Raw genomic sequence first — 22,281 nt, 5'->3', positions numbered from 1 at the left:
GCACAAGACCCTATATGACGAGGGGGCAGTGTTACCTGGTTACTCACAGTTCTTAGACTAGTTCAACCTCTTCCAGGTCGAGGATGCTGGCCCCACATCACATTTGTGATAACCCTACCTTGTCTTCGTCTCTCCTTCTCCAGAAGGTCCCCACACTCACATCACTAAGGTTGCTAGACGTCCACCTGTTATTGAGTCTCTCTATTTTCTGTTTTCCTCCTTTTCTGTAACTTACCAAAACTGTAGCCAAATGCTCCATTGTCTAAATGTCTGTATTGTCTGTTGTCACTACTCAGAGCTCCATGGCTCCAGGGAAGGAATTGGTCAGCTTCACCCACAAATCTCATGCCTTGTCATGGTAACTGCTCAATCAATGCTGGTTGATGCCTGGATGGTGGAAGGAAGGAAGAAAATTTGTGTTTACAGACTCCCAGGAAAGGGAGGTGATTTACCTCAGGTCACAGAGGTTCTATACAAGGCAGAGTCAGAACTGGAACTTGCATCCTCTACCCTCATGTTCTGAGACAAGTGTCACTCTCTAGATTTGGGTTTGGCATGAAGTGGAGACAGAGTGTGCAGGGTCTGGTGAGACTCAGACCGTCTGGAAGGTCCACAGGCCCTGCTGACTCTTCAGCCCAAAGCTTCAGGGAGACCAGAGCAAGTCCCTGGGAGAGGCTGTTCCTCTTCCTGTGAAGCCACGGATAAGAAATCCAAGACCTGTCACATGCAGCCTGGACCTTGTCCACTCCATTTGTCTGTCTGCCTGCCTGGCTCTGTGATCTTTATAAGTGGTCTGCACTGCTGGGGACCATGGGAGGCAGTACCAGGACCCCAAAACTCATTGCCCTCCTCTGCATCCATGAGGTTTTGGAAAAGCAGAGGATGGGGTCCCCTCCCCTCACAAGTCCTGGTCCCTGAGACCCCAGGACTCAGGAGGCTCAGTGGGGGCAGAACTTCCGGCTGGAGGAGAGATGTGCTCAGCCCGAGATCTGACCCCAGCACTAAGGGAGCCAGACCAGACCTGGAGCTTCTGTGTGTGTTTGTTGGGGGGTACACACTCTCACAGGGAATTCTTTTCCAGGGCTGCATCAGGTCCCATGGAACTTGGGAAGAATCCTCCGCCACAAATCCTGCTTTAGACCAATGAACCCCCTTGGGCATCTGGGTGGTACACAGAGGGTCTGAGCTGATGGTGACCTGTCTGGGAGGAGCCTTGGAGTGAGAGCTGGGACACTTGAGGTTGAGAAGGGCTCCCTTGACACTTTAGGTCTGATTCCTTTCCAGGAGCCCCCCCCCCAAACCCTCCATCTGGGCTGACCCAGTCCCGATGGTCACCACAGGGAGCCCTGTCACCATCAGCTGTCAGGGTTCTCTGCAGGCTGATGTCTACCATCTGTATAAAGACAGAGACTCTAAACCCTGGATACAGAGGCCCTACAGGACTCCAGCAACAAGACCAGTTTCTCCATTGATCTATGAGCCAATACACAGCAGGGCTGTATCACTGTACATATAACACCAGCAGGAATGGCTGGTCAGAGCGCAGTGACTCCCTGCCCCTGGTGGTGACAGATAAGGAGGAGGAGCCAGGTCCCCTCCCACTGTGGGCTCCTCCTCACAAGCAGAAGGGAACAGAGTGTGGACTCAGGGGACCTCAGCCCTCACAGTCCATACCTGCAGTATGTGGGCTGATGTTCCCCCCTTTAACACAGCTCCCTACTTGTCCCTCAGTAGTGTATAGTCCACCCACCCTCTCAGCCCACCCAGGACCTTTGGTGGAATCAGGAGGGAACGTGTCCCTCTCCTGCAGCTCAGAGTTCACATTGGACATTTTACATCTGCTGAAGGAGGGAGGAGCTGACCGGCCCCGACACATGGAATCGAGGACATGTCATAGGAGGGGGCAGGCCCTCTTCCCTGTGGGCCCCGTGAACACCTCCCATGGAGATCCTACAGATGCTATGGTTCCTCCAGAGCCTACCCGTATGTGTGGTCACACCCCAGTGACTCTCTGCATCTCAAGGTCACAGGTGAGGGACATCTCTTTCCTGGGACCCCAAAATGACTGACCTAAGATGGGTGCCCGGTAAAGCCCTGTGGGTGACGGGGGTTGGTGACACGGCCTCCTGGGGCCTAACCACAGAGCAGGATATTTGGGAAGGGAACAAGGGGAACTCTCACTGCAGGCCCCATTGGGCTATACGGGGTGTGCATCCCCTTCAATTCCACTGTCCCTTCTCTCCAGGCCTGTACAAGGAGCCGTCTCCCTCAACCCAGCCGGGTTCACTGGTGCTCTCTGGAGACAACATGACACTCCAGTGTTGCTCAGAGGCTGGTTTTGACAGATTCGCTCTGACCAAGAACGAGGGGCTCACACCCTCCAGTGTCTTCATGGGCAGCAGAGCCCCGACTTCCCCCTGGGCCATGTGAACCACACCCACGGGGGCCAGTACAGATGCTACAGTGGACACAACCTCTCCTATGTGTGGTTGCCCCCGAACCCCCCCCAGACATCCTGATCGTGGGTGAGGAGCCCCATGTCCTGATTGTCTGCTCAGGGCCCTGGGCCCAGGGTCACCCCTGGCGATGATGTGGTCCAAGGAGAGGATCCTGGAGCAGAGGCTGAGATGGGGCAGTGCTTGATGGAGAGGGAAGGAGAAAGGGGGGAGTGAGAGGCAAGGAGATTAAAGATGTTCACTGAGAGGGACTGAAAGGAGCTGAGAGGGGGTCACAGACAGAGTCCCTGGACAGAGGACGGTGGTCCCTCAGAACAGGGTCAAGGGCCTGTGGGGAGGTCACTGCTGTCTACAAATCACAACCTTTCTCTCCCCCAGGAATGTATGAGAAACACCACCTGTCTGCCCAGCTGGGGCCCTCAGTGTCTAGAGGAGAGAAGGTGACCCTGCAGTGCAGCTCTGGGATCTGGTTGGATACCTTCCATCTGTCCAAGGAGGGGACACCTGCTCCTCCCCAGCACCTTTATCTACAGGATGCAGCTGCACCCTTTCAGGCCCACTTCACCATCAGTCCTGTGACCTCAGACCACAAGGGGACCTATAGTTGCTACAGCTCAGACAGCACCGACCCCTACCTGTTTTCACTCCCCAGTGACTCCCTGGAGCTCCTGGTCTCAGGTGAGGGGCCCCAGGCATGTCTCCTGTCCCTATGATCTATTTGGGGCCCTTCCTCAAGAGATATCTGGGCTGGGATGGGAGTGAGGGGGCTCTGAGAAAGGGTCATCCAGAAGGGGATCTGCCCCTCAGAGTCCCTCTCACCCCTGTCCACCCTCTTCCCCCTCACCTGGATCTAGATGGTGCCAGGTATGCAGAAAGATGATCTTGTGGCAGCCACAGTGCAGATGTAGGAGAAGAGATTGAGTGAGGTGGGGACTCCAGGGTCAGCCCCAGCCCCTCACCCCATTTCCTTTCCTAAGACCCAGGACCCTATGAGGACTCCAGCCCCCCAACCACAGGGCCCATCTCAACAACTAGTGAGTCACTGAAGCCCCTTTGCTCATAGGGATCACAGACCACCCAGAGCAGTTCTGAGAGTCTCTCAGATGATGTGATGCCCCCTCAGATACTCAAGGACAGGCTTGTCACCCAGGGGACAGAGAAGTTGGGCAGAAGTGCCAGGACCACAGGGCTACAGGGGCTCTGAGGCTGGAAGATGATGGGTGGGGCAGTCATGGCAGAGGGAGATGTTGGGGCCCATCCTGGAGGAAGGGCAGCCAGGCTGAATTGGGGAGAAGCAGCCCCACACCCTCACCTCCCCCAAACTTAGTTTATGATATATGGGGTGGAATCCACTGTGGTGGTCTCACTGTTCCTGGAGATGGTGATTTTTCAAAAGGTCCCATCCCAGAGCTCCTGGTCTCAGGTGGGGAACACCCGACCATGTCTTCTCTGAGCTCAGAAGGTCTCCTCTGAGCCCCATCCACAGGAAAGTCTGAGACATGGTGGAAATAGTGGGAACACAGGGGATGTTCTACAGACAAGAGTCAGCCCATGAGAGGGGGTGTCCCACCCCTGGGACACCCCACCCCTGCAGTCTCTGACAGGGCTGAGGAAGGGAGATGGATGGGATGTGACTCAGTGAAATGAGGAGGATTTGAGATTTCTCATTTCTCATTTATTGGAGGAAATGAGATTACACTGAAGTTTCAAGACAGAGGAGCCCACCCGCTGAATTTCTGGTGTCAGAATCACCAGAAAGTTCCCTAAACACCAGGAGCAGGTGGAGAACCCCCAGAGGCAGCCGGGAGGTGGGGCTGAGGCTGTGTGGGCTCAGCTTTCCTTGGAGGGTGAACTTCTGAGAAAGCCTTTCTCCAGCTGAATAAGGGAGAGCTGCATGGCCGTGACCTCCAGAGGCCCTTTCATTTCTGACCTTCTGGGGCATCAGGGAAGTGGCTCATCATAGACCTGCTCCTGGTCCAGCCCTCTCTGGGCCTGTCCTGCTGCTCCCAGTAACTCTGACCTTGTCAGGATTAAAAAGCTGAGGGAGACAGGGGGCAGGTGCATGTGATTTTTATCCATCAGGCCTGGAGTCTCAGCTTAGCAAAAGGAAGCCACAATACTGTGGAGATCGCAAAGATTTGGAATCCGCATTGATTTAGTGTCTCAACCCTCCCTGTCCCACAGAAAAATTGTGGGAATTTCTATTGAAAGCCACTCCCCCTTGTCAGATCACCTTACTCCCAGGACCCTGACCAGTTTTGGAGGACACCTGGAGTAGAAGGAGAGGGGTGGTTGGGGCCAGCCAGGTGGCGCAAGCAGTTGGGTGCGCGCGCTCTGCTGTGGCGGCCTGGGGTTCGCGGTTCGGATCCTGGATGCGCACCGATGCACCGCTTGTCAAGCCATGCTGTGGCTGTGTCCCATATAAAGTAGAGGAAGATGGGCATGGATGTTAGCCCAGGGGCAGTCTTCCTCAGCAAAAAGAGGAGGATTGGCAGATGTTAGCTCAGGGCCCATCTTCCAGACGAAAAAAAAAAAAAAGGAGAGGGGCAGGTTTGAGCATTTGGTGTCCAGGCCTGACTTGGAATCAAGGGTAGATGCTGGATTGATGGAGGAGGACAGGCTGGGAGAGCTGGAGACAGGACAGACAGACATTCATTTGGCAACTCCTATTTCTCATTTCTAAGAGACGCTTAGATGGAGCCCCTCACCTACACCTGTAGGATGTCTCTGAGCCCTCTCAGACAAGGACAGGAGGCTGCTTGGGCCAAGGTGGGATCTGCTGTGGGCGCCGGTGAACCCCACACCAGACACTTTCTTATAAAGTGAAGCACCCAGCCCATTGGTACTGCTCTGCACGGCCCTCCCATGCTCACCTGGGGGCCTCCAGCCACTCAGTGCACACCTGAGACTAAGGAGGGAACATGCACGGCTCACTGAAATCATTTAGTGGATTACTGCACAACACATCTGTGTGAAGTTCACGTCTACTCTGCATTTCCTGTGCACACTTCTCTATGATTGCTCTCTCTTTCTCTGAGAAATTTCATAGCAGTACTTGCATATGTAAATTTACAAATTTAAATTATAAAGATTCACGGCTGAAAAATTGGAACTCTACTTCTATTTCCATTGGGATTAGATTAAATTTATACAATAATTATGGAGAATAATTTCTTATTAATAGGAAGTTTTGTTATAAAACATGCTTAAAAAGGAGGTTTATTAATGACCAGAAGCATATTGAAGTTTTATTCATAAAATGTCTACACTCACAACTTAAGAATTGTTCAACTACTTTATTAAATTATAAGGAAAATCTTTGATTTCTTTATAATTTCTAAATATTGGTTAAGATAGATAGCAATGACACTGGTTTGGTTATATTAAGTTTATATCCTATTAACATACTACAGATTATCCACCTTTCAATTGTTTTTCAATTGACCTCTGATTTACTGATAATCTTTATATCAACCTCAAGGAAATTAAAATTTCACTTCTTTATTTCCACATTGTGTATCGATTTTATTTGCATCAACAAATCAATACCATATTATATCATCAATACCATATGATAATGATGACAAATTAAAATATTAAGATGTATCTGAGTGTCACTTTAAAAAAATCTTCATTTTTAGCCCAAATTATTTTAAGACCAACACATCAAAATCTATACATTTTTTATGTCTAATTCTATTGGCCTACTCATGTCAGCCCATTTTTCTGTTACATTCGAGTTTTGTTAGGAAAAAATATATTATTTTCTCAATAGAAATTAGGAAATTTTCTGGATTTTTGTACCTCTCCTGAATTTTTTCTCTTTAATTTTAACCATGGTGAGATACATTTAAAAGACTTCTTAGTATCAAACACTTGGACATCAACCCCACTGTATGATGTTTATTATTCATTCATACTTTCTGACTTGTATAAGCATATTCAGAATTTTTACATGGAGATGTATAATTATAATTGATCTACAATTTGGGGCTTTTTTCATATTTTTATGTTAAAATAGATTTCCAGGATTACATATTTTTTGTGCTTACCCAATTTTACAATACCATTGATTTTCTCTATTCTCTAAGGCTTTGAAGACCAGAATGGTGGACTTCTTTGGTAGTGGATATAAGATATGGAGAGGGTAAAGGTTATCTTTGTTCTAATCCATTTATTTAGTGTCTATTGAGTGCAATTAACCATTACGTGATTTTAATTTCAAACAAGCTGGGAAGTTCACATATTCTTGCAATCCACTTTCCTACCCAGCATTTTAGCATGAAATATTTCAAACATAAAATTAAATGTCTTATCTTCCTTCACTTTTCATCAGATACACTTTCTTCAGAAATATCATCAGTTGTAATCAAGACATTGCTGTTTGAAGTGATAGCACAGATCATACTTCCCGTGAAAAACCCATATTTAAAACACTGATTCAAGGCATTTTCCAGTTTTCTCTGGTGTGTATACTCCCTTCATGGTGAATTTCAAGGTGTCAATGTGAAAAAATGTAGAGTAAATCTTCATAAATTGAGACTTAGCAATAGTTTTTAGAAATGACACTAAAAGGACAAGATGAAAATGAAAAAAATACATAACTAGAACTACATCAAAGTTTCAAACATACGTGCATTAAAAAACATGATCAAATATGTAAAACAAAACTTAAAAAATAGGAAAATGTATTTGCAAATCATATATCTAATAAGGGCTTAGTATCCACAATATATAAAGAATTCATTTAACTCAACAATAAAAATTAATCTAATAGAAAAATAGTCCAATGGCTTGAATAGACCTTTCTACAATAAAGACATACAAGTGGACAACAAACTTATGAAAGATGGTACCCCGTTAGTCGTTAGGGAAATGCAAAAAAAACCACAATGAGATACTACTTCACATCCACTGTATTGGCCATAGTTTGAAAAAAAATAACAAGTGTTGATGAGGAAGTGGAGAAATCTGAACCCACATACACAGCTGGTGGGTATGTGAAATGGTTCAATAACTGTGGAAAGCAGTTTGGCAGTCACAGAGTAACCCAAAATTACCATATGATGTAGAAAATCTCCTTCCAGGTGTAAGTTTCAGTTATGCAAGACTAATAAATTATAGAGATCTGCCACACAACTACGTGCCTATAATTAAGAATACCGTACTGTGCATGAAAATTTGTAGAGAAGGTAGATCTCATGTTAAGTGCTCTTACCACAATAAAGAAAATAAAAGAAAAACAACTGCAAACAGATATTCAAACAAACACTTATGCAAGTGTGTTCATAGAAGAACTGTTTACAATAGACAAAAAATGACAATAGCCCTAATGTCCATCAACTGATTATGGAAAAAGAACAATAAAACCTGCGAATTGTCTCCAGCTAGTGCATTTCCCAAAGCGTGGAGGCAGAATCCACAATATCAGATGAAGAGCTATTGTCTGGAGGACAATAGCTGGTGAGGGGGCAGAAATGACTCAGAGGCTTTGATGGAGAGTGATGAAGAGAAGGTGCTGCCGCTTATAGAAACAAGAAAGTCAGAGAGAGGAAGTGTTTGGGAGAAACAAAACCACAGACTCAGACCAGGAGGGAGGTGGTGGTTCCCACTGTGAGTCAGTTGACAGTATTATAAACATGTCCCCAAGCCTCCTTCTCCTCTTGGGGTCACCCATCCTGTGATAGCCCCATTGGTTCCTCTAACCAACCAAGACAGAGAGTAGAATAGTCCTCAATTCTTCACTCTCTTCTACATCACATAAAATGAACAAATTCAACAGTTCTGCTACCAAGCCCTTCTTTCCATGACCTTGGTGCATCACCACAGTCAAGCTCAGTTGAAGACTCAAGACGTCTTGCTGTTGCCCTCTTGTCAACCTCCTTCCTGCCCCTCAGCCCCAAGCCCTCACTCCCTGATGAGGTGTTTTATTCTCATGGCCCCAAATTTTCCTGTCACTGACCCTACACTGCACGAAACCCTTCCACAGGTCTCCTCCTTCCTTCAAGTAAATTCCAGCCGTCTGCACTTGACATTCCATGAGGTTGATGATCAGGCTGAGCTAAACTCCAGTGCCAACAAAGCAGGCTCCTCGCTACAAACCAAACTCATCCCAGCTGACCAGCTCCCCTCCCCAGACACACACACAACCTGAGTAATTACCACATTTGTGGCTTCTCATGGGCAGCTCCCTGATCCAGTTTGAATGTAGCATATTCCTTTTCAAACCTTGTAGATCATGATAACGATGAAAACTTCTTCCTGCCTCATCCCACTCAACTGTGAATGTATTTCTGTTGCAGGATTTGTGTGAGAATTACACAAGAAATCCTTATAAAACACTTAGAATACTGATTGACTCATCACTAGATTAATGATATATTTTTACCACTGTTTACGGTCAGTACAGTCCTCCTGCAGAACAGTCCCTACAGAATGGTGCTCTTCGCAAAATAGCAATCTCTTCATATGTTCCTTTACTGATAATTTTCCTGTTACTTGAAAGATAAAATCCAAGAAACTTGCAAGGTACAAAAGACCCTTGTGACCAGAAAGCAGCGTTACCTGATTCCTCACAGTTCTCAGACTAGTTCACCTTCTTCCTGGTCGAGGACGCTGACCCCTCACCACACTTGTGATAACCCTACCTTGTCTTGGTCTCTCCTTCTCCAGAAGGTCCCCACTCTCCCATCACTAAGGTTGCTAGACACCCACCTGTTATTGAGTCTCTCCGTTCTAAGTTTTTCTTTTTCTCTACAACCTACCAAAACTAAGCCAAAGGATCCATTGTCTAAATATCTGTGTTGCCTGTTGTCACTACTCAGAGCTCCATGAGTCCAGGAAAGGAATTGGTCAGCTTCACCACTGAATCTCATTCCTGGGCATGACAACTGCTCAATAAACACTGGTTGGTGCCTGGATGGTGGATGAAAGGAAGAAAATTTGCATTTATGGAGTCTCAGGAAAGGGAGGTGATTTACCTCAGGTCGCAGATGTTCTGTAAAAGGCAGAGTCAGAATTTGAACTGAAATGGGCTGGCTTCTAGGCCCTGCCCTGCATCCTCTACCCTCACTTTCTGGGACAAGAGTGACTCTCTGGGATTGAGTTTGGCATGAAGTGGAGGCAGAGCGTGTGGGGTCTGGTGAGATTCAGATCATCCGGAATGCCCACAGACCTGCTGTCTCTTTGTCACCATCCTCAAGGGAGACCAGAGAAGGCCCTCAGAGGGGCTGTTCCTCTTCCCACAAAGCCTCCTGATAAAGAAACTGTGACGTGTCATACATGGCCTGGACCTTGTCACACCCTGTGTCTCTGTCTGCCTGCCAGGCTCTGTGGTCTATATAAGCTGTATGCACCACTGGGGACCATGGGAGGCAGTACGAGGACTCCAACCCTCATTGCCCTTCTCTGCCTCAGCGAGTTTTTTGGAAAATCAAGGGATGGGTCCCCTCCACTCCCCTCCCAGGTCCTGGTTCCTGAGACCCCAGGACTCAGAAGGATCACTTGTGGGCAGAAAATTCTGGGGGGAGAAGAGATGTGCTCACCCTGAGATCTGACCCCAGAAGTAAGGGGCCCAGACCAGGCTTGCAGCTTGTATGTGTGCGTGAGAGGATGCGCTCTCACAGGAAACTCACTTCCAGGGATGTGTTGGGGCCCATGGGAATGGGAATAGATGGGTAACTCCTCCCCTACACCCCTGCTTTAGACCAATGAAACCCTTGGTCATCTTGGAGTAGCTCAGAGGGCCCGGGCTGATGGTGACCAGTCTTGGAGGGCCCATGGAGTGACAGCTGGGGAACTGAGGTTAAGAAGGTCCCCTCTGACACTTCAGGTCTGATTCCTTGCCAAGGGTCCCCCCTAAACCCTCTATCTGGGCTGACACAAGGCCCATGGTCACCCCAGGGTGTCCTGTGATGATCTGGAGTTGGAGGGCTCTGTAGGCTGATGTCTACCATCTGTATAAAGAGAAGGTTTCTAAACACTGGGAAACAGAGGTCCAACACAACTCCAGCAAAAGGACTGGTTTCTTCATTGAATCTATGAACTCCCACACTGCAGGACTATATCAGTGTGCATATCACATCAATAGGAAGGGCTCATGAAAGTAGAGTGACCTCCTGCCCCTTGCAGTTATAGGTAAGAGGGAGGAGCCTTCTCCCCTCTCCATTGTCATCTCCTCCTCACAGGCAGAAGGAATGCAGTGCAGCCTCAGGTGCTGTCAACACTCACAGTCCCCAGCTGGGGAATGTGGGATGATGATCCCCCCCCTTTAACAAGCTCCCTCCTTCTTTCTCAGAAGTGTAGAGTGCAACCTCCCACACAACCCATCCAGGTCCTGTGGTGGCATCAGAAAGGAACGTGTGTGGTCAGTATGAGAGGAATTGCATGAAGGGGAAAACCCTCAGCTGAGTTGGGAAGTAAAGAGCTGACTCTGTCTCTCTCCGTGGTGCTGATTTCTAGGGATTGAAAAAGAGTCATCATGGCACCTTTGGAAGAGTAAAGATAGTCTCTCAATTTCAGGACGAGCAGGTTGAGGGATTCACTGAAAGTCATAAGCTGAAGCTGAATTGGCTCAACCACTCTTGGTTGAGATGTTGACAAAATCCTTTCCATACCTGAAACTTATTCTCTTATCATTCAAAAGTAGAATCCTATCCAGGATTTCAAAAGGCTGAATTAGTTCTGAAGATCTCTACCAGGGAATTTCTGTGGAAGAATGTCCATAAATCCTTCTCTGGGGACTTACCCACATTCTCTATTTTTGGCTCTCAGGAATAGCTGATACCTTCAGACCATCACAAAATAAGTCAGACCCCAAGAGGGATGAGTAAGGAGAGATTCTCAGTATGGAGCTGGATGCAGAAGGTCAAATCCTGTCAACAGAAGGAAGGACTTGCAGGGATCTTAGAGTGGTTTCAGTCTGCTCTGAAATCCATCCACTATGAACATGTCAAGTCTCCACCAGGAACCACTGTCATTATGTGAGGCGAAAGAAGAGAGGCAGGATTTCTGCCCAGTATCTGTGAGCGCCAGGTTGTCATCCAGATCAGGTCATCCTTCAAAACATGTCCCATAAGAACTCATGCTTAGTATTCCCTTCCTGCCTCCCAGGGTCACCTGGTATTCCTTGGTATTGCTTTTATCAAATTATCATAGCCTATCTTATATCTATAGATATCTGTATTTTTGTCCATGTATTCATCTAAATATTTTCTATCATTTATCTCTTCTACTTGCTTCTTATCAATCTCCCTAACTAGACTCCAAACTGAGATAAGTAGAAGTTATGTTAACTGTGGTTATTAATTTTGCTTCAAGAAAAGTTGCCTGATGTGTCATAAATATTGCATCATTTATTTTCTAAAAGCATAGATTGATAGAGAGAAGAAAGGAAAATGATGTGAAATGTATAATCCTGAGCCAGAGACAAAAAGAGCTGGCTGATGTGGAGGAAACAAAAGGTAAACCCAGTCCTTCACTCCTCTGTATTTCTGAATCTCTGAACAAAACAAAGCCCCAAATGTTCATCTTTCTTTCCCAATTAGACACAGGACGAGACACTGGAGATGCTCACCACAAGGAATTGAGATTGGCATTAGCTGGTTTTTGAGAATCACTGAAGATCAGAAAAGAGATTACCTAAGCATTTCTAAGTCTCCTTACCCACATTCTCTATTTTTGGCTCTCGGGAATAGCTGATACCTTCAGACCATCACAAAATAAGTCAGACCCCAAGAGGGATGAGTAAGGAGAGATTCTCAGTATGGGTCTGGATACAGAAGGTCAAATCCTGTCAACAGAAGGAAGGACTTGCAGGGATCTTGGGGTGATTTCAGTCTGCTCTGATGACTGTGATCTCTTTGCCCTCAATCTCTAGCCTCAAACAACCAAGATTACACAGTGGAGAATCTCATCCAGATGGGCATGTCTGCCTTCATCATGGTGGCTCTCAGGGCGCTGCCGTTTCAAGCTCAGCGCAGTCAGAGAACAGCTCAAAGTTGCAGCCAGGAGATAAACACAAGAGATAACAAACCCACCATTTAGTGAGGTAGAATCTTAAGTATAAATCTGATGATACCAAGGGTTTCTGCAATAAAATATGGAGCGTAAATTGGGGGAACTGTCTGCTGAGAATATTGAGAATGTCAAAATGGTTCAAATGCAGGAGAATGTCTGGGTTGTTCTTGTAGAGGCTTTTTTGGTAACGAGACTGTGGTAATTTCCCTCCATACCACTATGGATTGCCCTTCTTTTCTCACCCCTGTGACATGATGCTACCTCCACATGGCAGTTTTGGGTCCACACCTATACTCACCTTCGTGTTCTGGTCCACTTTCATGTAGTAAATTTTTCTCTATTTTTATTTACCACATTCCCTGATGTTTGCATCTCTTCAGATCAGAACACAGAACCTGTTTTAAATAACTGAATAAATGGGTGAAAATTCATTTCAGATTAGAATAGGTAAATCCAAAATAATTCCCCCAAACCCTCTCTGGAACCATTAAGCCCTATTTTCCTCATCAGATGATACCTGGTATAATTTCTCCAGAAATACCATCAGTTTGAATGAGCACACTGATGTTTGAAGTGAAAGTCAGGTGGTGTACTTGTAAATTTCAGCTCTCTGAACAAATAATTATCAAAAATGTTGGTATATTATAAAGAGAAGTTGGATCATTTTTTTGAAGATGGAAGCCACAGGATCTTCTGGAACACTGACAATATTCTTCTTGACTTTCATTTGTTGACTCATAAGTTTATTTGTTGTTTTTGGTAAATAACACATTTCTACTTATAGCTTATGTTTATATTGCATAATATTTAGTGAGGTAAGACTGAAGTAGAATGGAGAACGCCATAGCCTTCACGATACACTAAATAACAACCAAAGTTGCTCTTGATATGTTATAGCAAATACTTCACATATTGGCTTTGAGGTTTCCTCAAAACATGATCACCATCTACCTTTCAAACTCATCTGACTCTACTCAAACAATGAGCCTAGAAACAGGTGAAAAATTGGGTCTCTGAACAAACACATTGTGCAATATCACAGGGTATGTGATGAGGAATTAAAAATGAGTTCCTGTGCATTTCTGAACCCCAATGCCCCATGAATCTGAATTGAGATGGAGGTCATCCTTACGGACTAGGGGTTATTTCAGAGATGGGGTTCACCTATCTTTGATTTTGGTTGTCAAAATCACTGACATTCTTCACAGAAATAGAACAAAGAATCCTAAAATTTATATGGAAAAACAAAAGACCCTGAATAGTCAAAGCAATCCTGTGAAAAAAGAACAAAGTTAGAGGCATCACAATCCCTGATTTCAAAATACTCTACAAAGCTTTAGTAATAAAAACAGCACAAAAACAGACACACAGTTCAATGGAATAGCATCAAAAACCCAGGAATAAAACCACACATCTATGCACAGCTAATCTTTAACAAAGCAGACAAGATCATACAATGGAGAAAGGAAAGTCTCTTCAATAAATGGAGTCGGAGAACTTGGACAGCCATGTGCAAAAGAATGAAAGTAGACCATTATCTTACACCATACAGAAAAATTAACTCAAAGTGGACTAAAATTTGAATGTAAGACCTGAAACCATAAAACTCCCAGAAGAAAATATAGACAGTACACTCCTTGACATCAGTCTTAGCAGCATCTTTTCAAACACCATGTCTACTCAGGCAAGGGAAACAAAAGAAGAAATAAACAAATGTGACTGCATCAGACTAAAGAGCTTCTGCAAGGCAAAGGAAACCATCAACAAAAAGAAAAGACAACCCACCAACTGGGAGAAAATATTTGCAAATCATATATCCAACAAGGGGTTAATTTCCAAAATATATCAAGAACTCACACAGCTCAACAACAACAAAAAACAAACAATCTGATCAAAAAATGGGCAGGGGGTATGAACAAACATTTTTTCAAAGAATATATACAGATGACCAAGAGGCACATGAAAAGAGGTTCAACATCACTAATTACTAGGGAAATGCAAATCAAAACTGCAATGAGATATCACCTTACACCTGTCAGGATGGCAATAAATAACAAGACAAAAAATAGCAATGTTGGAGAGGATGTGGAGAAAAGGGAACTCTCATACATTGCTGCTGGGAATGCAAACTGGTGCAGCCACTATGGAAAACAGTATGGAGATTTCTCAAAAAATTAAACATAGATACACCATAGGATCCAGCTATCCCACTGCTGAGTATTATTCAAAGAACATGAAATCAACAATACAAAAAGATTTATGCACCCCTATGTTCATTGCAGCATTATTCACAATAACCAAGACGTGGAGGCAACCCAAGTGCCCATCAATTGATGAATGGATAAAGAAGAAGTGGTATATATCTACAACGGAATACTATTCAGCCATAAAAAATACAAATTGTCCCTTTTGCAGCAACACAGATGGACCTTGAGGGTATTATGTTAAGCAAAACAAGCCAAACAGAGAAAGACAAACACCATATGATTTCACTCATATGGGGAAGGTAATCAAACACAGGGATAGAGAGAACAGATTAGTGGTTACCAGAGGGGAAGAGAGTTGGGGCATGGGTGAAAGGGGAAAAGGGGAACATATGTATGGTGACGGATAAAACCTAGACTATTGGTGGTGAGCACAATGCAGTCTATACAGAAATTGATATATAATAATGTACACTTGAAATTACACAATGTTATAAACCAATATGACCTCAATAAAATAGAAAAAGTCATTGTTCTGTGGGGGCATGATGGTAGGAACTCATTCTGCCATCCTGCTGACAGCTCTCTGTATGTCTGCTTTTTTTATTCTGATGTTCTCCAAGGTTTTATATGATGCAATTTTATCATCCCTTTTTCTTAGTATTTCATAAATTTAAACAAACGTTTCATGTCTTAGTATTTTACTAACTTCATGCAGTGTTGGATGTTGTTATATCTTCCTTTGGTTGATTACTAATTAAATTGCAGCATATTCAGGGAATATATTATATACTCTAGAAATATGAAAAGAATTAGAGATATTTGCTCTTTTGTCTAATAACTGCTTAATATTTTAGCTAAATTATGGGTCTTAACTATGTGCAGGCCCTCCTTCTTGCTGTATTCATAACACCATATTTCATTTATTTATTTACTTATTTTTTCACATATATATCACAAATCATTTCATGCATATTTATATAAAACAATAACTTTACACTATTTATACACATTAGACCAAGCATTTCAGCGTGTCATTTACTCTATAAAAAATTTCTGTTCAACCACTTAATCTATCTTATAAATGTTTGTTTCAATCTCCAATTATGTATTTACTCATGCTTTATGTATTGCATGAAGAGTGATTAGAATGTTGTTTTTGAGTGAATATATTATTTAAAAAGATAAAATGAATTGTTGCCATAAAAATATTTTTGTCTTTCATTTAATTTTTTTGTATATTTACAGCTATCAGCTAATTTTATTCAGTAAGAATAGTACATACTTTATTGATTTAAAAAACTTTTTAATGATCTTGTTTTAGATGAGATTTTATTGTTTTATATATATATACATAAATATATGTATATATATATCTGTCTATTTATAGGGGACCTGCTTTGATCCAGTTCTGGAGTTGGCCAATTGATTTTTTAATGTTTGGTGAGAAATGAGAAATTTAAAATTATGACCTCCATTTTATTTAAGTGTGGGTTCATTATGGATTACGATATCCTGCATTCTGTTAACTTTGATTTTGAATTTCCAGGCTGCTTTTGGTTTGAAAAAGATTTATTTGTATTATATAATGACATCACCAAGTTGGGAGGTTATGCATTGTATTTCTTTTTTTTTTTTTAATTTTTTGTTTATTGCAGTAACATTGGTTTATAACATTGTAAAAATTTCAGGTGTACATCATTATACTTCTATTTCTGCATAGATTACATCATGTTCACCACCAAAATACTAATTACAACCCATCACCACACACATGTGCCAAATTATCCCTTTCACCCTCCTCCCTCCCCCCTTCCCCTCTGGTAACCACCAAGCCAATCTCTGTCCCTATGTGCTTGTTTATTGTTGTTATTATCTATTACTTAATGAAGGAAATCATACGGTATTTGACCTTCTCCCTCTGACTTATTTCACTTTGCATTATACCCTCAATATCCATCCATATTGTCACAAATGGCTGGATTTCATCGTTTCTTATGGCTGAGTCGTATTCCATTGTGTATATATACCATATCTTCTTTATCCATTCGTCCTTGATGGGCACTTAGGTTGCTTCCAAGTCTTGGCTATTGTGAATAACGCTGCAATGAACACAGGGGTGCATGTACCTTTGCAAATTGGTGTTTTCAAGTTCTTTGGATAAATACCCAACAGTGGAACAGCTGGATCATATGGTAGTTCTATCGTTGATTTTTTGAGGAATCTCCATACTGTTTTCCACAGTGGCTGCACCAGTTTGCACTCCCACCAGCAGTGTATGAGAGTTCCCTTCTCTCCAAATCCTCTCCAACACATGTTGTTTCCTGTCTTGTTAATTATAGCCATTCTGACGGGCATGAAGTGATATCTCATTGCAGTTTTGATTTGCATTTCCCTGATAGTTAGTGATTTTGAACATCTTTTCATGTGCCTGTTGGCCATCTGTATATCTTCTTTGGAGAAATGTCTGTTCAGGTCTTTTGCCCATTTTTTAATTGGGTTGGTAGTTTTTTTGTTGTTGAGATGCATCAGTTCTTTATATATTTTGGAGATTAGGCCCTTATCAGATGTATGGTTTGCAAATATCTTCTCCCAATTGTTAGGTTGTCTTTTCGTTTTGTTGATGGTTTCCTTTGCTGTGCAGAAGCTTTTTAATTTGATGTAGTCCCATTTGTTTATTTTTTTTATTGTTTCTCTTGCCCGGTCGGACATTGTGTTTGAAAAGATGTTGCTAAGACCGATGTCGAAGAGCGTACTGCCTATGTTTTCTTCTAGAAGTTTCACAGTTTCAGGTCTTACATTCAAGTCTTTAATCCATTTGGAGTTAATTTTTGTGTATGGTGTAAGGTAAGGGTCTACTTTCATTTTTTTGCATGTGGCTGTCCAGTTTTCCCAACACCATTTGTTGAAGAGACTTTCCTTTCCCCATTGTATGTTCTTGGCTCCTTTGTCAAACATTAGCTCTCCATAGATGTGTGGGTTTATTTCTGGGCTTTTGATTCTATTCCATTGACCTATATGTCTGTTTTTGTGCCAGTACCATGCTGTTTTGGTTACTACAGCTTTGTAGTATATTTTGAAATCAGAGAGTGTGATACCTCCAGCTTTGTTCTCTTTTCTCAGGATTCCTTTAGCTATTCGGGGTCTTTTGTTGTTCCATATAAATTTTAGGATTCTTTGTTCTATTTCTGTGAAAAATGTTGTTGGAACTTTGATAGGGATTGCATTGAATCTATAGATTGCTTTAGGAAGTATGGACATCTTAACTATGTTAATTCTTCCAATCCAAGAGCATGGAATATCTTTTCATTTCTTTGTGTTTTCTTCAATTTCTTTCAGAAATGTTTTATAGTTTTCGGTGTACAGATCTTTCACCTCTGTGGTTAAGTTTATTCCTAGGTATTTTATTCTTTTTGTTGCAATTGTAAATGTGATTGTATTCTTAATTTCTCTTTCTGTTACTTCGTTGTTAGTGTATAGAAATGCAACTGATTTTTGTATGTTGATTTTGTATCCTGCAACTACACCATATTCATTTATTACTTTTGAAAGTTTTCTGGTGGATTCTTTAGGGTTTTCTACATATAAAATCATGTCATCTGCAAATAGTGACACTTTCACTTCTTCCTTTCCAATTTGGATCCCTTTTATTTCTTTTTCTTGCCTGATTGCTCTGGCTAAGCCTTCCCGTACCATGTTAAATAGGAGTGGTGAGAGTGGGCATCCTTGTCTGGTTCCAGTTCTTAGAGGGATAGATTTCAGTTTTTCACCATTGAGGATGATATTAGTTGTGGGTTTGTCATATGTGGCCTTTATTAGGTTGAGGTACTTTCCTTCTATAACCATTTTATTCAGAATTTTTATCATAAATGGATGCTGTATCTTGTCAAATGCTTTCTCTGCATGTATTGAAATGATCATGTGATTTTTATTCTTCATTTTATTAATGTGATGTATTACGTTGATTGATTTGCAAATGTTGAACCATCCCTCCATACCTGGAATAAATCCCACTTGATCATGGTGTATAATCTTTTTGATGTATTGTAGTATGTGATTTGCTAGTATTTTGTTGAGGATTTTTGCACCGATGTTCATTAGTGATATTGGCCTGTAGTTTTCTTTTTTTGTGTTGTCTTTGTCTGGTTTTGGTATCAGGGTAATATCGGCTTCGTAGAATGAGGTAGGGAGCTTCCCCCCCTACTCAATTTTTTGGAAGAGTTTGAGAAGGATAGGTATTAAGTCTTTGAATGTTTGGTAGAATTCAGCAGGGAAGCCATCTGGTCCTGGACTTTTATTTTTGAGGAGGTTTTTGATTTCAGTTTCGATCTCCTTACTGGTGATTGGTCTATTCAAATTCTCTACTTCTTCTTGATCTGCTTTTGCAAGATTATATGATTGTAAGAATTTATCCATTTCTTCCCGATTGTCGAATTGGTTGGCATATAGCTTTTCATAGTATTCTCTTATAATCTTTTGTATTTCTGAGGTGTCTGCTGTAATTTCCCCTCTTTCATTTCTGATTTTACTTATTTGTGCCTTCTCTCTTTTTTTCTTGGTTAGTCTAGCTAAAGGTTTGTCAATTTTGTTTATCTTTTGAAAGAACCAGCTCTTGGTTTTATTAATTTTTCTATTGTTTTTTTAGTCTCCATTTCATTTATTTCTGCTCTGATTTTTATTAATTCTCTTCTTCTACTGATTTTGGCCTTTGTTTATTCTTTTTTTCCAGTTCCTTTAGGTGCATTGTTAGATTGTTTATTTGAGATTTTTCTTGTTTGTTGAGATAGGCCTGTGTTGCTATAAACTTCCCTCTTAGAACCGCTTTTGCCATATCACATAAATTCTGGCATGTCGTATTTTCATTTTCATTTGTCTCCAGGTATTTTTTTATTTCTTCTTTGATTTCTTCATTGACCCAGTCGTTGTTCAGTAGCATTTTGTTTAATCTCCACGTACTTGTGGCTTTTCTGATTTTCTTCCTATAGTTGATTTCGAGTTTCATGCCGTTGTGTTCAGAAAAGATGCTTGGTATTATTTCAATCTTCTTAAATTTATGGAGACTTGTTTTGTGGCTTAATATGTGAACAGTCCTGGCGAATGTTCCATGTGCATTTGAAAAGAACGTGTATTCTTCGGTTTTTGGATGGAATGTTCTGTATATATCTACTAGGTCCATCTGCCCTAGTGTGTCATTTAAGGCCAATGTTTCCTTATTGATCTTCTGTTTGGATGATTTATCCATTGGTGTAAGTGGAGTGTTCAAGTCCCCTACTATTATTTTGTTACTGTCTATTTCTCTTTTTATGTCTGTTAATAATTGCTTTATATATTTAGGTGCACCTACATTGGGTGCATAGATATTTACAAGTGTTATATCCTCTTGTTGGATTGTTCCCTTTATCATTATGTAATGCCCTTCTTTGTCTCTTGTTACAGTTTTTGTTTTAAAGTCTACTTTGTCTGATATCAGCACTGCTACCCCAGCTTTCTTTTTATTGCCATTTGCGTGGAGTATCTTTTTCCATCCCTTCACTTTCAATTTGTGAGTGTCTTTAGGTCTGAAGTGTGTCTCTTGTATGCAGCATATATACGGGTCTTGTTGTTTTATCTAATCAGCCATCCTATGCCTTTTAATTGCTGCATTTAGTCCATTGACGTTTAAAATAGCTATTGATAAGTATGTACTTGCTGCCATTTTTAACTTTTTTTCCTCCGTGTTTTAGTAGTCCTTCTCTGTTCCTTTCTCCTTTTATACAGAATTCATGGTCTCTTTAGTTTGACCTCTGTCTGAAAGCTCTACTCTTTAACTCCCCTTCTCCCTCCTTCTATGTTTTTGATATTATATCTAACCTCTCTTTTGTGCATTTGTATCCATTACCCTCTTATCATGGAAATAGATAAGTTTTCCTATTTGTGGTCTTCTCTTTTCCCCTTAAATCAGTCCCTTTAACATTTCTTGTAGCACTGGTTTCTTGGTGACGAACTCCTTTAATTTTTGCTTGTCTGGGAAACTTGTGATCTCTTCTTCCATTTTGAATGATAACCTTGCTGGGTAGAGTATTCTTGGCTGTAAGTTTTTTCCTTTTAGCACTTTAAATATATCATGCCACTCTCTTCTAGCCTATAAAGTTTCTGCTGAGAAGTCAGCTGATAGCCTTATGGGGTTTCCTTTGTATGTAACTTGTCTTTCTCTGGCGGCTTTTAGGATCCTCTCTTTATCTTTAATTCTGGACATTTTGATTATGATGTGTCTTGATGTGGGCCTCTGTGGGTTTATCTTGTTTGGGGCTTTCTGTGCTTCGTGTCCCTGGATGGCTGTTTCCTTCTTTAGGTTAGGGAAGTTTTCATCTATTATTTCTTGAAATAGATTCTCTGCCCCTTTGTCTAGCTCTTCTCCTTCCGGGACACCTATAACACAGATGTTAGTGTGCTTGATGTCATCCCAGAGGTCCCTTAGACTGTCCTCAGTCTCTTTAATTCTTTTCTCTTTTACCTGTTCAGCTTGGGTAATTTCTTCTAGTCTTTCGTCCAGCTCGCAGAGCCGTTCTTCTGTATGCTCTACTCTGCTTTTGAGTCCCTCTGGTGAATTTTTCATTTGCAGTATAGTATTCTTCATTTTCATTGGTTTCTTTTTATATCTTCCATTTCTTTGTTGACATTCTCACTGAGTTCATCTATTCTTCTCCCCAGATCAGTGAGCATACTTAAGACTCTTTGTTTGAACTCTCTTTTGGGTAGGTTGCTCATTTCTGTTTCATTTAGTTCCTCTTCTGGGGTTTTTTCCTTTTCCCTTACTTGGAATGTATTCCTTTGTCTCCTCATTTAGCCTCTTTCCCTGTGGTTGTGTCTACGTATTAGGTAGGTCAGCTACGTCTCCTGCTCTTGGATAGGTGACCTTATGTAAGTGATCCCTTAGGAGGTCTGCAGTGTCCTTCCCTCAGTTCTCAATGTTCCAGGGGTTACCCCTGTGTGGGATACGTGTGTCCTTCTGTTGTGGCCTGTTTGCTCTCCCTGTAGGTGTCCAGGGATGCCGAGTTATGCTCCTGTTCAGCTGTTGTAGTGCTCAGCTGCTTGTAGTTGTTGTGGGCCCTTCAGTCTCTTTATCAGGGGTGGGGAATCCCAGCACAGTTTGCTGCAAGTTCTAATAACACATTTGTGTTGCAGTATTTAAGTGAGTAGGCCCCCAGAGTGGCAGGTTGTTAGGCTCAGGGGCTTACAATTGCTATGAGCCTCCAGCCTTTAGGTCTCTTGTAAGCTCTCTGAGGATTGCAGCTGGGTGGGGCTGGCCTCAGGTATAGGAGCACCCAATTGTTTCAGGCTTTGGAAGGTGGGGCAAACCCCCTATGTGGGTCTTTGAGAAGCACAAGTCTTCTGCAGCTGACAAGCCCTGCCGCTCACAGGTCCACACACACAGTCAACACAGTCCTGCCCCGTGTGAGTGCCCCAACCTCTTGAAGTGGACCCAGTCTCTCCACAGCGGGAGCCCCACACACTCCACCACCCCACACTCTCCACCCACTCCTTGTGCACGCCCTGCCACACTGAAGTGGGCTCAGTTGCCAGGCTTCAGAGAATCTGGTCATCAATCTATGCAGGCCCACAAG

The 22,281-nt window shown here is 42.5% G+C and overlaps 1 pseudogene; it reads left to right on the top strand.

Annotated features, from left to right (window-relative positions):
* Positions 1–302: 302 nt before the first annotated feature.
* Positions 303–12,500, top strand: LOC147912717 (leukocyte immunoglobulin-like receptor subfamily A member 6; annotated as a pseudogene).
* The last annotated feature ends 9,781 nt before the right edge of the window (positions 12,501–22,281 follow it).

Source organism: Ceratotherium simum, chromosome 33, assembly GCF_057802395.1.
Source record: "Ceratotherium simum simum isolate JZ-2026a chromosome 33, ASM5780239v1, whole genome shotgun sequence".
NCBI lineage: Eukaryota > Metazoa > Chordata > Mammalia > Perissodactyla > Rhinocerotidae > Ceratotherium > Ceratotherium simum.
The sequence above is the reverse complement of the archived record's forward strand: the minus strand, read 5'-3'. Positions and strand labels throughout refer to the sequence as shown.